This window comes from Macrobrachium rosenbergii, chromosome 54, assembly GCF_040412425.1.
Source record: "Macrobrachium rosenbergii isolate ZJJX-2024 chromosome 54, ASM4041242v1, whole genome shotgun sequence".
Classification (NCBI taxonomy): Eukaryota; Metazoa; Arthropoda; class Malacostraca; order Decapoda; family Palaemonidae; genus Macrobrachium; species Macrobrachium rosenbergii.
The window spans coordinates 31400698-31416274 of NC_089794.1; the positions used below are offsets into that span (position 1 = coordinate 31400698).

The 15577-nt window shown below is 35.0% G+C and overlaps 1 protein-coding gene across 1 annotated transcript in view; it reads right to left on the reverse strand.

Moving 5' to 3' along the window:
- The window catches only part of LOC136834938 (uncharacterized), a 564478-nt gene that overhangs the window by 326866 nt on the left and 222035 nt on the right, over positions 1–15577 (reverse strand). Inside the window, exon 3 of the mRNA XM_067097787.1 lies at positions 2397–2473. The gene's annotated coding sequence lies outside the window, so the exon portion shown is untranslated. The remainder of the gene's footprint in view (positions 1–2396; positions 2474–15577) is intronic.

A 15577-nucleotide genomic window follows, 5' to 3' on the forward strand; every position in this document is an offset into this window, starting at 1 on the left:
AGATGTATCCGCGGGACAAAGTAATTACCAAGGCCCTTACAAAAAAAAAAAAAAATCGTTACAAAAAAAAAAAAAAATACAGCATTTACGGGGCCGTCAAGTCTTCAATGATTACACTTGACTAATTGGAAAATGAGGTTAAATCAATTCCCGAGGGCACGAAGCGATGCCCACCTGTTCAGGTAAGACTGTATAGAGGAGACGTTCTCGTATGGGACATGGGCATAATTTCCGTGCAACAAATTGATATATTTTTTGGGGTGTTTTTTTTTTTTTTTTTTTTAGCTTTCTCATACATGACATTTACACACAAGTCTTGTGGCTTGGGTCAGCTTAACCAACCGGAGACCCGCGCACCTACACACACAGTGACTAATTAATAATTAGGGGCTTTTTAAACATGGAAGTGATATTATCTGTAATTAAAAGTGAAAGATGTAGTGTTACGGCATCAGAATTGCAAATTGATGTTGCTCGAGTTTTTATGCAAATGAACACTTCCTATCACATCCAGATGTAAAGCATGGATGTTGTTACAAACGTTTTGTAGGCAATTTACCTAATGAAAGTAACACTAGACACACACACACACACACACACACACACACACACATATATATATATATATATATATATATATATATATATATATATATATATATATATATTTATAATATATATATATATCTATATATAAATATACATATCAGAAGGGGACTTTGGACCTGATGGAAATCATTTTAAATAAATATTGGCAACTGCTGATGTTGTTACAAACGCTTTTGTAGGCAATTTACCTAATGAAAGTAACACTAGACACACACACACACATATATATATATATATATATATATATATATATATATATATATATATATATATTTATATATATATATATATATATATATATATATATATATATATATATATATATATATATATATATATATATATATACATATCAGAAGGGGACTTTGGACCTGATGGAAATCATTCTAAATAAATATTGGCAACTGCTGATGTTGTTACAAACGCTTTTTGTAGGCAATTTACTTTAACACTAGACACACACACACACATATATATATATATATATATATATATATATATATATATATTTTATTTATATATATATATATATATATATATATATATATATATATATATATATATATATATATATATATATACATATCAGACTTTGGACCTGATGGAAATCATTCTAAATAAATATTGGCAACTGCTGATGTTATTACAAACGTTTTTGTAGGCAATTTACCTAATGAAAGTAACACTACACACACACTATATATATACAGTATATTATATATATATATATATATATATATATATATATATATATATATATATATATATATATATATATATATATATATTATATATATATATTAGAAGGGGGACTTAGAAGCTGCTGGAAACCATTCTAATTAAGTATTGGCAATTGCTGATGTTTCCGAAGTTTCTGCACACGTAGTTAATCCCTGAATCAACATTTAAAAAGTTGAATGGAGTAAAGACTACTGTTTTTTCTTCTCAAATGCTATATGAAAAAGTTGTTTTCTCTAAACTACATATATATATATAGTATCGATTTGCTTTAAATCATCCTTCTTCCTGCCGTCGGCGTGAGGACTCGAACTGACGTCCTCGACTATCGGGACTTTACGAAGAATCGGACTGAATTCCTCAGTCACATTTATTTTTTTTATTTCATTTGTCTGACGTCATCGTGCATCACAGTCTACTACCCTACCGACCCATCCACCCGAAGCATCTAGAACGCATACTAGCCCGATGCCTTGTAAGGAAAAAGCAATAATGACCAATCAGCAAACAGTATATTAACTGATAAAAGATAAAAAGTGATTAAAACGTCCAACTGCGCTTGCAAAAGCCCTTATCTGATGGTGGAAGAGGAACACCTTCCCCCACCGCCCCAAAAAAAAAAAAAAATTCCATTAGCAGCTGAAAACGAGAGCAAATGACATCGGGGCAATTTGGTTGTTCCCGTATCTCGGGACTTCATCGGGAGATACGAGAACCCGATAAAGCAGTTCTCCAGCTCTTCCTCGGAATAGTTATTAAATATCTGATCGCATCTACGAGCGCTTTTAAACGGATGTAATTCTGAGAAACTCGGCTAATGCCATAATGAAGTGATGCTTATCTGGGACCGTTTCAGTCGGAGACGTTGATGCTTACATAAACCAATATATTTTTTTTTCGTGTAGATTAAAGCAACACGAATATCGAAAAATAAACATAAAATATACACAAATCAACAAAAGTAAGATAAAACACTTACCAAAAATAAACGACCACACTAAGCAAATACAAATGAAAATGTTCATGGAAGAGGCTCAATTAATTCATACCTGGAAAAATCCTCAAGAAGATTGCCTCAGATTCAGACTCTCTCGTGCAGCAAGGACAAATACAAGGTTGAACAGTCCTGCAAGGGAAAATATAACCCCGATTAGAAGAGAATTACCATAATTATTACAGCGCGCATTGGTATGGCGCAACTTGAAGGCAACTGGATACCGAAAATATCAGCAAGTGCACAAGAAAATAAATTGCTAATTGACTCAATTACGAATAATAAGCAGCAAATGGCAGCACACTTTATCAAGACCTCGATGAAATATCTGTAAAACTTTAGGGTATCCTATTCGCGTTCAGATACCGATGTAGCACCTTATTCTAAAGGAACTGTTCTTCTGGGGTTTTAACAAACAAACGAACACACAAAAGCATTTGGTGTTCTGATTACAAAGAAGTACGATCAGTTAATACATGCAATTCGAATACGACAAAGCATAAGTTGCAAGAGAAATTATTTATTTATTTATTTATTTATTTATTTATTTATTTATATATATATATATATACGAGTATATATATATATATATATATATATATATATATATATATATATATATATATATATATATATATATATATATATATATATATATATTATATATATATATATATATATATATATATATATATATATATACATACGCACACACACACACACACACACACACACACACACACACGTATTAAGCAAATATTCAGCTGTATAATGATTCATGATTGTTTGTTTTTTCAGTACTGAAGTTTGAATTTTTTATCTTTATGACGTCAAATGCGTATACACACACACAGTTGTTTTATACACATCTATACGTAAATACTTACATAAATTATATGTATACAAACATATCACCGCCAGTCGATGTGCTCTTGTCTGGCTAGTAAAAGCTTTAACTTTCTTTTTATAGACAGCACTAGCACACAACTAAAAAAAAAAAAAAAAACTAATAGCCTTGATACGAGAGGCAAACGCTCTGACACGAAGGAAAAATAAACTTCCTTGAAGAGCCCGGGGGTAAAAGGGCTTCTCCCTCCTCCAAGAGCTTCAGGATACAGGGGGCCATCTGATGGCCGCCCGCTCTTGCTCTCAATCGTCTTTCACAAGGGACACCCCATTTGCGCTGGATAATTGAAACAATATCAAGCTGTCAGGGGGTCCCTGATTAGGGCCCACTAATTGGTAAAAAACTGAGTTTTATAAGGCCCCTCGGGGACAGGTGCCAGGGCATGGGCACGGACCCCACCTGTTGCCGCTCCGAGCGGGCCAATCAAAGAGAGGGCAGACTGTTTGCAACTTGACCAATCGTGTCTCTTTTTGCCGTGCCTCCCTCGTTAGCCTGGCAATCGCGTGGATGAATAATATCTTATGATATTCTTTTCCATTGCATGGGCATGGCTTTGTTTTCTCACTTGATTCACTTCGAAATTAGTGACATGAATGTTAATCCAACTCACTCGTACCCCAACCGATCTCATTCTTACCTCTTCTCTTGGCAGTTTCCACGAAACTTTCTTGGTAAAATGTCCATCTACACTTTTTTTTTTTTTTTTTTTTTTACTTAAAGACCAGCTTGGAAGTTCAAAAGTCCTACCATTTCAGTATTTCTAACAACGGACAGCAAGACTGAATGTATGAAGGGATCGTTGAGTCAACTCTCCTATATGTAAGTGAAGTGTGAATGGTGAATGTAAATGAAAGAAAAGCTGTTGAAGTTGTCGAACTGATCTGTTTGCATAATACGTATGGCGTTAAATAGATTGAAAGGGTAGGAAATAGGCACACAAAAGAAATGACAAAACGGTCAGTGAAGTCAAAGAATGGATCGGTGTTTAGTATGCTTCAACTACAACGGAAGAATGGCTGGTGAAAAGAGCGTATAATTAGGAGGCATTAGGGGTGAAAACTTAAGGGCTAGAAAGGCGTGGATAGGGTGACGGAGAAGTAGTATTGCAAAGTAAGGTTCTTAATACGTAAACAGTGAATGTGCAATGGGTGTGAGTATGAGAGGGCGGGTGGGTCATTCCCATGCTGATAAATTATCTGTGCAGGCGCGTGAAGCAGCTAGCGTTATGAGAGTTTTCTGCGATAGGGTTTCATCCACAATTAAAAGCTTAAAGTCGAACGTGGTAGTGACCGCTAACTTTCAAAGTTGAACAAAAAATTAGAGCAGAACTTTTTCGAACCATTCAGGTCACTAGGCTAAAGAGACAACCGATTTGTACAAAGGAAGCTTCATGATAAAAAAAAAAGGGGGGGGGTGTTTTCGAGGTGCACGATTTACTTTAACATGGCTGGAAAAAATTTTTTTAATTGTCAACAATGCCAGAAATACAAAATAAGAAAACAAAAAGCAATATTCTTAGCTGCAAATGGCAAACATAAATGTATTCTTAGCAAAATTCTGTAGTATTCTAATCATATAATTTCTTTCAAATTTCAGATGAATCAAAATTACAGTTTTTGTATGATGTGGTTTTATCTCATTACCTACAAGGTGACTTTTACTTAAATGAATTACTGTGATATTAACATCGTGCTTATGAAAATATTTCTATTATGATGATTAACAATTGTAAAAAACTTTAGTTTTATTAAAACTTGCAGCAAACCATAGGAGTCCAATATTATTCGTCATGAAGAGCAGGAGGAGTAACCAAGCAAGCCTGTGTATCTTTGGAAATTCATTCTCAGATTTGCAACATTAAAATAGATCTGCCTCATTTATTTTCCCCCCCAGACTTCATACATTTAGTGGTTCCAGCATGCTGCGGGTGCTCAGGAAGAAGCCCCGACGAACGCCAGAAGGCAGGTAGCTGCTAGCTCCCCCCGATTCTGATAAGATACGCCTAAATAAATTTATTCATACTGGGGCGTGTTGGTGAACTGGATATCCCTCCGAGCTCATATTTCAAGCACTTATGCCTTCTTTAAAAAAATTCAAAAAGTAAAAGAAGAAAAAAGAAGATATGCCGATAGGATCCTTTTACCAACGTCCGTCGCCATTAGAATATTATTTTACATTCCCATCTTGACTATCTTGGCTAACCCCTTAAAACCGAGGTTCGGTTTACCTGCAGGTTTAGTCGGTTCTCCGATAAAACCCTGGATGTGGGTTTCCCGTCCGCTAATCGACGAGCCATACGGCATCCAGCGAACGGACCAAATAATAATAATAATAATAATAATAATAAATAATAATAATAATAATAATAATAATAATAATATAGTTTACTTCAGCTTACGCCCATTTTCAAACAGAATGCAGGTGAGACTACAAAAAGTCGACATGAAAAAATTGTTACATCAACAATAATAATGACAGATGAGGAACAAGTTATCAATGTCGTAATAAATTCGGCAGACGTTACTCATGTTACCGAATGTTAATCACAAGATTTATTACTCTGAAACCCTTAAGGTTTTATTTACAAATACGAATCGCAAGTTACCCAACTTATCTTCAACAATCGAACGCAAGGGCGCGTCCACACTACAGTAAAACACGTCATAAACACGTACACAACTTATCACGTACATATCATAAACAGGTTGAAAACAAATCAAAGACCAGAAGTGGAGCAATAAACTTTGGCAAATGCTGGTGTATAGTGCGAAGTGCTGGTTAGGGCAACTAATAAGTAGTTGACTTGTAGTCAACCTTTTTATGACGTGTGTGTTAAGTTACCAGAGTGTATCTACGACATGTTTTACTGTAGGTGGGATCGTCCTAACTAAACCTACTCCCTCTGTCAAATGTTCCGGTCTAATTGTGACCCACTGCCAATAAAGTATTGTCAGAGAAAAGGGCCAAAATTAACATAAAACAATAGAGGTCGGTATCATGAGGCTAATCTGATGTGACAGACAAAAAATTATAAGCCTTAGGCTCCCCTCTCTCTCTCTCTCTCTCTCTCTCTCTCTCTCTCTCTCTCTCTCTCTCTCTCTACTAGTTCTGGGTTTGGTTCTGTAACAGAATGGGATGATTTGGGTCCGTTCCTTTACAAGCCGTTATCAGCCTGCAAATTTGTACCTGGTGGTCATTCGATTGTAGTAGCCACTGACATTAAGACAAACAGGCATAAAAGTAAGACGCGATGGATCGGTGTTCAGTTGAGAATTTTTTAACATTAACACCCTTCTACTAACATGGAAAATTTCTGAAACATTAGTTACTTCATACACCTACACAGAATTCTCACTAGCAACACATCGAACTACATTACACGCACACTGCATCATTCACTTCTATCTTACCTAAGTCTCTCACTACCATGATATTACAGCCCTTCCTCTTCAAAACCTCTTTCGCCTCAATTTATACAACACTTACTAGGTCCTCTTCTCCTTCTTCCAAATTGCACTCTTTAAACCGACCTATCATGCTCCATTCTTTCCACATAACCAAAACCATCTTCAAATACCCTGAACCACCCTAACCTACCTTGTAACCACTTTTATCATCACCATATTTCTCACCTTTTCAATTCTTTTTATGTTACATAAACTATGCAAAGAGTTCATCCACATTGCACTTCCATGAAGGAGAGTTAGCTCAACAAAGCATAATACATTCAAGAGCTGGCTTCCAAAGGCAATTCAAGCCCTTTCCTAACCTTTAGTGTACATCCTGCCATTCGCTTATTCTGTAAACCTACCATCATCCGATATGTCTACCCCTAATACGAATCAACTGTACCTAATCTCGTAACATCTATATTAATATTCATGGCGCCTCATATGGGAATATATTCACCTTAACCTCGGTCTCCCTCCCATCTACTTTCAGCTTTCTCTCCCTGTGCCAATACTTTCAAATTCACTCACTTTATAGTCTTTCTTCATTATCCCCGACCTGTACTATACCATCTGCAAATATCAGTCAGTCATTGTTCAAATCAAGACGAATTTTGATAAAATGTACGGCATGAAGACAATCAAAAACGGCCGGACATCTGTCACCATTTATCTCTCTCTCTCTCTCTCTCTCTCTCTCTCACTTACCAGTCTCACCCTACCTCTCTTTCACATATTCAAAATATCTGCAATAAACATAAAATGTCATCTACCAGCCTCTCTCTCTCTCTCTCTCTCTCTCTCTCTCTCTCTCTCTCTCTCTCTCTCTCTCTCTCTCTCTCACGCACACACAATTATCAGCCTCACTTTAGCTCTCTTTCATATGATATATATATATATATATATATATATATATATATATATATATATATATATATATATATATATATATATATATATATATATATATATACATATCTACAATAAATATAAAATGTCCTCTCTCTCTCTCTCTCTCTCTCTCTCTCTCTCTCTCTCTCTCTCTCTCTCTCTCTCTCTGTTACAATTAGCAGCCTCACTTTACCTCTCTTTGACATATTCAAAATATCTGCAGCAACACAAAAAGTCTTCTACCAACCTCTCTCTCTCTCTCTCTCTCTCTCTCTCTCTCTCTCTCTCTCTCTCTCTCTCTCTCTCTGGCACATATGAGACTTTATCGATGGTCGGCATAAAATTATCTTTGTCTTACATCAATCTCGTTCTCTCCCTCTCAAAAATACAAAAGCATAACACTAACTGAGCCTCGTAATTCTCTTTCTCTGTCTCTCTCTCTCTTTCCCATGTACACATAAGACATTATCAGTGATGGGCATAAAATCATCTCGGCCTTATATTCTCTCTCTCTCTCTCTCTCTCTCTCTCTCTCTCTCTCTCTCTCTCTCTCTCTCTCTCTCTCTCGTGATACCCTGAGACCCTCCTCAGCTGTTAAGCAAAGGGAGTCCGGTCCGGTCAATGTGAGGCAGGCGGTTCGGAGCTAAAGCGGTCCGGACTTTAATCTCTCTCTAATCCTTCTTTTGATGCTCAGTTGTTCGTGCGTGGACCGGCGTTGCCGACAGGTGATCCCTTCATATCCAAAAGCTAAATTTGCTATAGTATAACGCACGTCTACGCTTTGCATAAGATAAAACAACCTAAGTGAAGCGTGTGTGTGCCTTCAAAAGATGAACAACATGATTTGAATTAATTTCAGTATTTATTAAAGTTAACAGTCAAGGGGAACTTGTAAAATCCGGCAACTAGAGTAAATTAATCCACTGTAAAATTGGCATCCGAGTTTGTTTACATAGGATGTTTCGTTTTCCGCCTTTCCTCTAATTCCGACGAGGTGGGTCCTACCTGATACATTTGGAGGGGACGAATGGTCAAATAGTCTTTCTGACAAGGATACCAAAGGATGAATATCAAATGGGCACAAAATACAGAAGTGGAAACTCTAAACGATACATATATTGGATAAAAAAATAAGTACCTTTCCGGTAAGGATACCTGGGGATGAATGCAAAGCAGAAAACAAAATATAAGGATACCCAAGAGTAAATTTAAGATATGTAGCAACTCAAAAAATTAATGCACGAGCAAAAAATGTATTTAGTTTTATAAGAATGGCTGTCAGAAATGAAATAAAAATAAATCAATCAATATGGCTACTTATTTCAAAGAAAAAGGGGGAAAACAATGCGAGATATTCCCAATGATGAACAAGTACTTAAGAAATGCAGCATTGGAAATCCGAAAATGATACATAGTGGGAATTTGAAGAGAAAAAAAAAATCTTCACGGCAAAGTGGTGAATAAAAAAAAAATGATAAAGTGTTAATTAACGCATACCAAGACACAAGCGAACAAGACCTTTATGACAAGATTCCCTAAGAATGACAATCAACAACGTCGACGACTCAAATCGAAAAGAAATGGCAACTCAGAACGAAAAATGATATCCAAGAAAACATGGGAAAAGCAACTTTACGAAAAGGACACAGAGAGACGAGAGTCGTGGACCTTTAAAAAAAAATAATTCACAGCACCTCGGACGATACATTCTCCATCACGGTATTAATAATGCGGGCATCTGCAAAAGGTAGCTAGCTCGGCTTCTATTTTTGGTCGGTCCTTTTCTCCAATCTGACCCGATGTGACCACGGCCCGGTAAGCAGCTGCCCGAGTGGCAGTAATAAGAGGCAAAAGGCTTTTAATCATTTCTCCTAATGGTGTAAATAACCTAGGAGGCATTTCTTCTCGATATCTGTTGCTGCTGTTATTAAAAACGGATGCAATACTTTAGTTTGCTGAGGAATAATAATAATAATAATAATAATAATAATAATAATAATAATAATAATAATAATAATAATAATAATAATAATAATATAATATAATATTATTATTATTATTATTATTATTATAATTATTATTATTATATTATTATTATCATTATAATAATAATAATAATAATAATTATTATTATTATTATTTTTTTTTTTATTATATTCTTCTTCTTCTTTGACTCGCCAAGTTGCGGAAAGACGGACAAGAAGAAGTGGGAGGAAAAAAAATTCAGAAATAAGAGATAATTGGAAAATAATTGAAAACTTCTCTTGCATTATAATCACATCATCTTTGGGAACCTCTGGTAACTCGCACTTCAAACTGGTATTAACACATTCATATCCTCAGTGCAAAAATTCCACAATTAGAAATAGACATTCTAACAATTCAGCCATTAATTGAATAGATTTCCTTGTAATTTCCATAGAGGTGAAGAGTTCCACTAAAAGAATCACACCTATTCAGTGATCGAGAAGGATATTTGGCAGCGCTTAATACTACACTCAAACAGGTGTTGATGTTTCCAATTAAAATATTGCAAACGAAGAAAACAATATGCATGACGGAAAGCGACGGCCGACATTCTCATTAGCAAAAATCTCTCTCTCTCTCTCTCTCTCTCTCTCTCTCTCTCTCTCTCTCTCTCTCTCTCTCTCTCTTTTGGCTCTCTACTGTAGATACCAAAAATATTTAAATTCTCATTATAAAACTATATTTCTTATTAAAAAAATAGCCTTTAAAGTCTCTCTCTCTCTCTCTCTCTCTCTCTCTCTCTCTCTCTCTCTCTCTCTCTCTCTATATATATATATATATATATATATATATATATATATATATATATATATATAATATATATACTAAATATACTAAAAAAAAAAATATTCAGGTTCTCATTAAAACTAATTTTCCATTAACTAGAAAAATCCTCTATTTATTCTTAAACATTCCTCTCTCTCTCTCTCTCTCTCTCTCTCTCTCTCTCTCTCTCTCTCTCTCTCTCTCTCTCTCTTTTCTAAGCTAAAGATATTAAAAAAATATTCAAATTCTCATTAACACTAACTTATCATTAATTAAAAAATCTCCTCTTTACGCTCAAACACTCTCTCTCTCTCTCTCTCTCTCTCTCTCTCTCTCTCTCTCTCTCTCTCTCTCTCTCTCAAGCTGGTGAAGCTTAAATTCAAGCTGCATCTTTATCGCACCTTTGGATACTATTCTGTTTCTCTCTCTCTCTCTCTCTCTCTCTCTCTCTCTCTCTCTCTCTCTCTCTCTCTCTCAGGCTTGTGAAGCTTAAATTCAAGCTGCATTTTTATCGAGCCTTTGGATACTATTCCGTCTCTCTCTCTCTCTCTCTCTCTCTCTCTCTCTCTCTCTCTCTCTCTCTCCACCCACCATGGAATACTAATTGATACACAACTTACACAACGCCGTTACAATTTCCAAGAATCCACTTAAAAAGCAACTCACAACAAAGTCGAATGCATCACCCATCCTTTCTCTCTCAAGTTTTCCAAGTGACCTCAGTTATTTAAAATGAGCTTAGTCACACAGCCTCTTAGTCCAATTTCTAATTTTTTTATGTTTGAACATAATTTCATGTTAATCTAAGCTGCAAATTAAGCTCTCTCTCTCTCTCTCTCTCTCTCTCTCTCTCTCTCTCTCTCTCTCTCTCTCTCTCATAGACTATTCATTCAATAACCTTTTTTATCTATATCTAAATCAATATACTTTCTCTCTCTTCTCTCTCTCTCTCTCTCTCTCTCTCTCTCTCTCTCTCTCTCTCTCTCTCTCTCTCTCATAGACTATACATTCAATAACTTTTTTATCTATATCTCAATCAACATACACCATGCACCTTACTGAAATACTTCACAAACTATTATTAAAAATTCTGAATGTCACATTCTCATCAAATAACTTTCAAAAGTTACGCGAGGAAAGACAAAAAAATATTTAAGTACCTAGAACATGGAAAAAACAAGTCCCCAGCTGTAGTTAACAACAGGTTTCTGTGTAAAGAGTTGTTTCACATTTAAGCAAAAACGTCACTTCCATTAACAAGTTATAATCTGTATATCAACATCTGTCGATGAACTGCCTCTGTTGTATTACCATTTCCTGACACGCTGTATATTTACCCTCTCTCTCTCTCTCTCTCTCTCTCTCTCTCTCTCTCTCTCTCTCTCTCTCTCTCTCTCTCTCCGCCTTATTTCCTGCTTCTTTATAGATCTTCGTGCTCGCTCTCTCTGTCTCTATTTTTTTTTTCCCCGAAAAACAGCTGTGAAGAGACGTTTCCACTGGCCCTCACTGTATCTCACGCTATAATCTTTAACCCTTTTCCGGTTTAAGGACAGTCAGTGCGCGTATGTTAACAGTAGGTAACATCTGCTGCTGATCTTTTAATCTCCACATTTCAAATTTGTCTGTCCTCCAAAGATAGCTTTTCATTATGTTATCAAGAGTGCGTGTGTGTACGCACATGTGTGTATATAATTATAATATATATATATATATATATATATATATATATATATATATATATATATATATATATATATATAAATTATATAACATGTGTGTATATGGCGATATAAATTTTCTGACGTCAATATATTTATACATACATATACTGTGTACATATAAATATATATATATACTCGTATGTATATATTACACATATATGCATATATTCATATATACGTATGTATGTATGAAAGGGAACCATTATGCTTAAAACCAACATCTATTAACCAATGTATAAATACAACTCAATTCCATAAAAACCACTAATCCCATTCAGCGTCTGTTAGCGTTTTTTGTTCTATTGTTTCTTATATGTTTGAACACCTGAGATTATTTTCCAGACGGTCGCCGATGTAAAGAAATAAATGCATAAATATAATTCCATATCTCAAATTTCAATTACCGTGGAAAAAACTTTTCAAACTCATATTCCAACAACAATCCAAGTACGTATTCAAATTTATAAATAGAAGCAAGAATGATAAAAATCCACAACGCACATCTGGATAATAAAGAATGGCCTCAAAATTCACATATATCCAAAATTGACCGTAAACGCAACAAGACGAAATTTTAGACCCATACCTAGATTAAAAACGAAAGTTAAATGGTTTTATGTTAACATACCTCCCAATTATAACTGAAGGAGACAAAGCATAAATGATACATTTCCTGACTTACACCTCCATTACCAGTTTATATATGAAAGAAGGCTTCCAAATGAGCATTCAAGTTAATATTCACTCTTAAAAAGGGTTATGATGCTACGCTAAGAATTATTACAAATTACACGTGACTGGAAGCCATATTGGATTATACCATAAACATATACCACACGTGACTGGTGGCCATATTGGATTATACCATAAACATAATACCAAACATGAATTAAAAAATAAATTTTCAAAATTTTCAGGCATCTCAATTGTAACTAAAGCATCAAAATAAATAAATACAACGGAAGCGCTTAAAAATCAATCTCCCAACTAACGAAGAAGGAAAAAGCTGATGAAATTCCAGACGAAAGGCTCCAAATATGAATGAACCATTTCGATACACTTCCAGACGTTTCAATAAAAATAATAATAAAAAAATATATATATATATATATATATATATATATATATATATATATATATATATATATATATATATATATATATACACACACACACACACACAAATATATATATATATATATATATGAACATCGAAAGAACCGAAGAAAGTGGGAAACCGAAAGGAGAACTTCTGGGACCTAATCCCTTTCTCATACGTGACAGATGGCAAAAGGGGAAGAGGCAGAGGTAGGATAAAGAAAGCGACAAAAATAAGAAAGGGCAAGAATGATTGAGAGGACAACTTCTTGGGGCAGACAGGTATCTAATCTGTCAAAGGCGTAAATCCAGCTTACGTGCCTGAGCTTTGAAACCGCTACCTTTGCTCTGACGAAGAATTCCCTTTTGTATAGTGATACACTGGCGTCTCTCATACTTCGTCACTCGATGGCTATTCACCTCGAAAACTCTTCGTCAAAGCTCCAATAACAGATTATGAAAGGAACTTTTTTTTCTGTTAGAATGAGAAGCCTTCTCTTTCTTATAAGGATAAACTAAGGGTTCTTTTCTTCAATGGGAGGCGACAGAATGCTAACTTTCATTTGGAAAGTAAACTTGTATGCATGCAAGAGTACTGGTGGGGCACCCACATAAATACACACAAACGCGTATGAATGCGTGTGTGTATGTGTGTATGTATATATATATATATATATATATATATATATATATATATATATATATATATATATATATATATATATATATATATATATATATATATATATATATATATATATATATATACTGAATATACGACTATGATTACTTTAACACGAGATTCGTTTATTACATGTTACCACAGGGGAAAAAATAAGGATGTGGTAAAGGTCCTAACCAGTTTCGAATTTATTTCCACGCCACTGACGAAGGACTGACGCATAACTTAGATATCATAATATATATATATATACTACCGAGACAGCATTGGCGACCATACAGAACCGTTTGAGACTACGGGTCCACCACTAGAAGAAACCTCTCAAGATCTAAGAAATAAAAAAACAACAAGGAAAGAAAAAAGAATCATTCTTAAAGATTTCGAGAACCCAGAAACTCACACAAACAACAAAAGATCTTTTCCAGACCTACGAAAGATCAGATGCCGCCATTCCCACTGATTCATACACCATTATCAAGGACAACTTCCCCTGTTATCACCTGATCACCTGTTTCCTCAAGGCTACCCATTAAGAAAGATCTGTTCCAAGCCATAATTCCACCTGGCGCTGAAGGTGGCCCAGAAGCCTATGAATGGTATCCCGCAGGTGACCTGGAATGGGGATCCCCAAAAATAAAATTCGTATAATGGCTCCTTTGAGAAGATATCTTATTTAATTATGAAGTCTTTGATACGTGCTCGCTAATGTCCTTATTAAACGCAAGCCCACTGGAAAAAAAATACAAATATTGTCAATCGAATTCCATTGTTCTCACCAAATAAAATACATATGCATACACATGCACATTATATATATATATATATATATATATATATATATATATATATATATATATATATATATAATAATAATAATAATAATAATAATAATAATAATAATAATAATAATAATAAACCTGTCATCATAGCACAGGCCATCGGTGCAGGGAATTTTGTCCTGTGGAACTGAAAAGGCCTTCCAGGTGGTCTGGAAGTCTTACACAAGGTACCTACAACTGCACACACTCTCCAGCTGCAGAGGCATGAGTGGCACAATAAAGATGGGTGACCCTCGAGTCCTGGAAAGTCTGCATAGGTTATCCAGAGGTAGTCTGGTTTCTCTGCAGAGGTGGTCTGGCCTTTTGCGTCCCATGGAAGTACCCAAAAGGTTATCAGAGGGAGGGTTGAGTCATCTAGGAAACAGCACACGATATCAACATCGTAACTTGCTCTCGTGTCGAAAACGGAAATCTCAAGGTAATTCGTTGGACCCTCTATACTGACCTACCTCTGTGCGTGGAACGCAAACGGCCACATTCATCAGAGCAAAACATATCAGGAAATAGACTTCAAATAACGTTACCTCTTGATTGATATTTAGTGCTTTTTAACACTGCGTATCTGACATTAACCTTGTCTTCCAGCTTTTCCGAATATATCTAACGAATTTCCCTTGTATCACTCAAAGACATACAGACTAAATGACATTTTGAAAGCTAAGGAGTATATTACTAACTCAATCTTTCTCAATAATGTACAGTATTTATACACACTTTATATAAATATATACATATATGTGTGAGCGTACAATACAAAGTATATGCACAGTGCAAATAACACGAGCACCAAAAATGAAAACTGAATCATAAAATGATTATTCCCTCGGACTTCTGCTGATCATTCACACAAACAAGC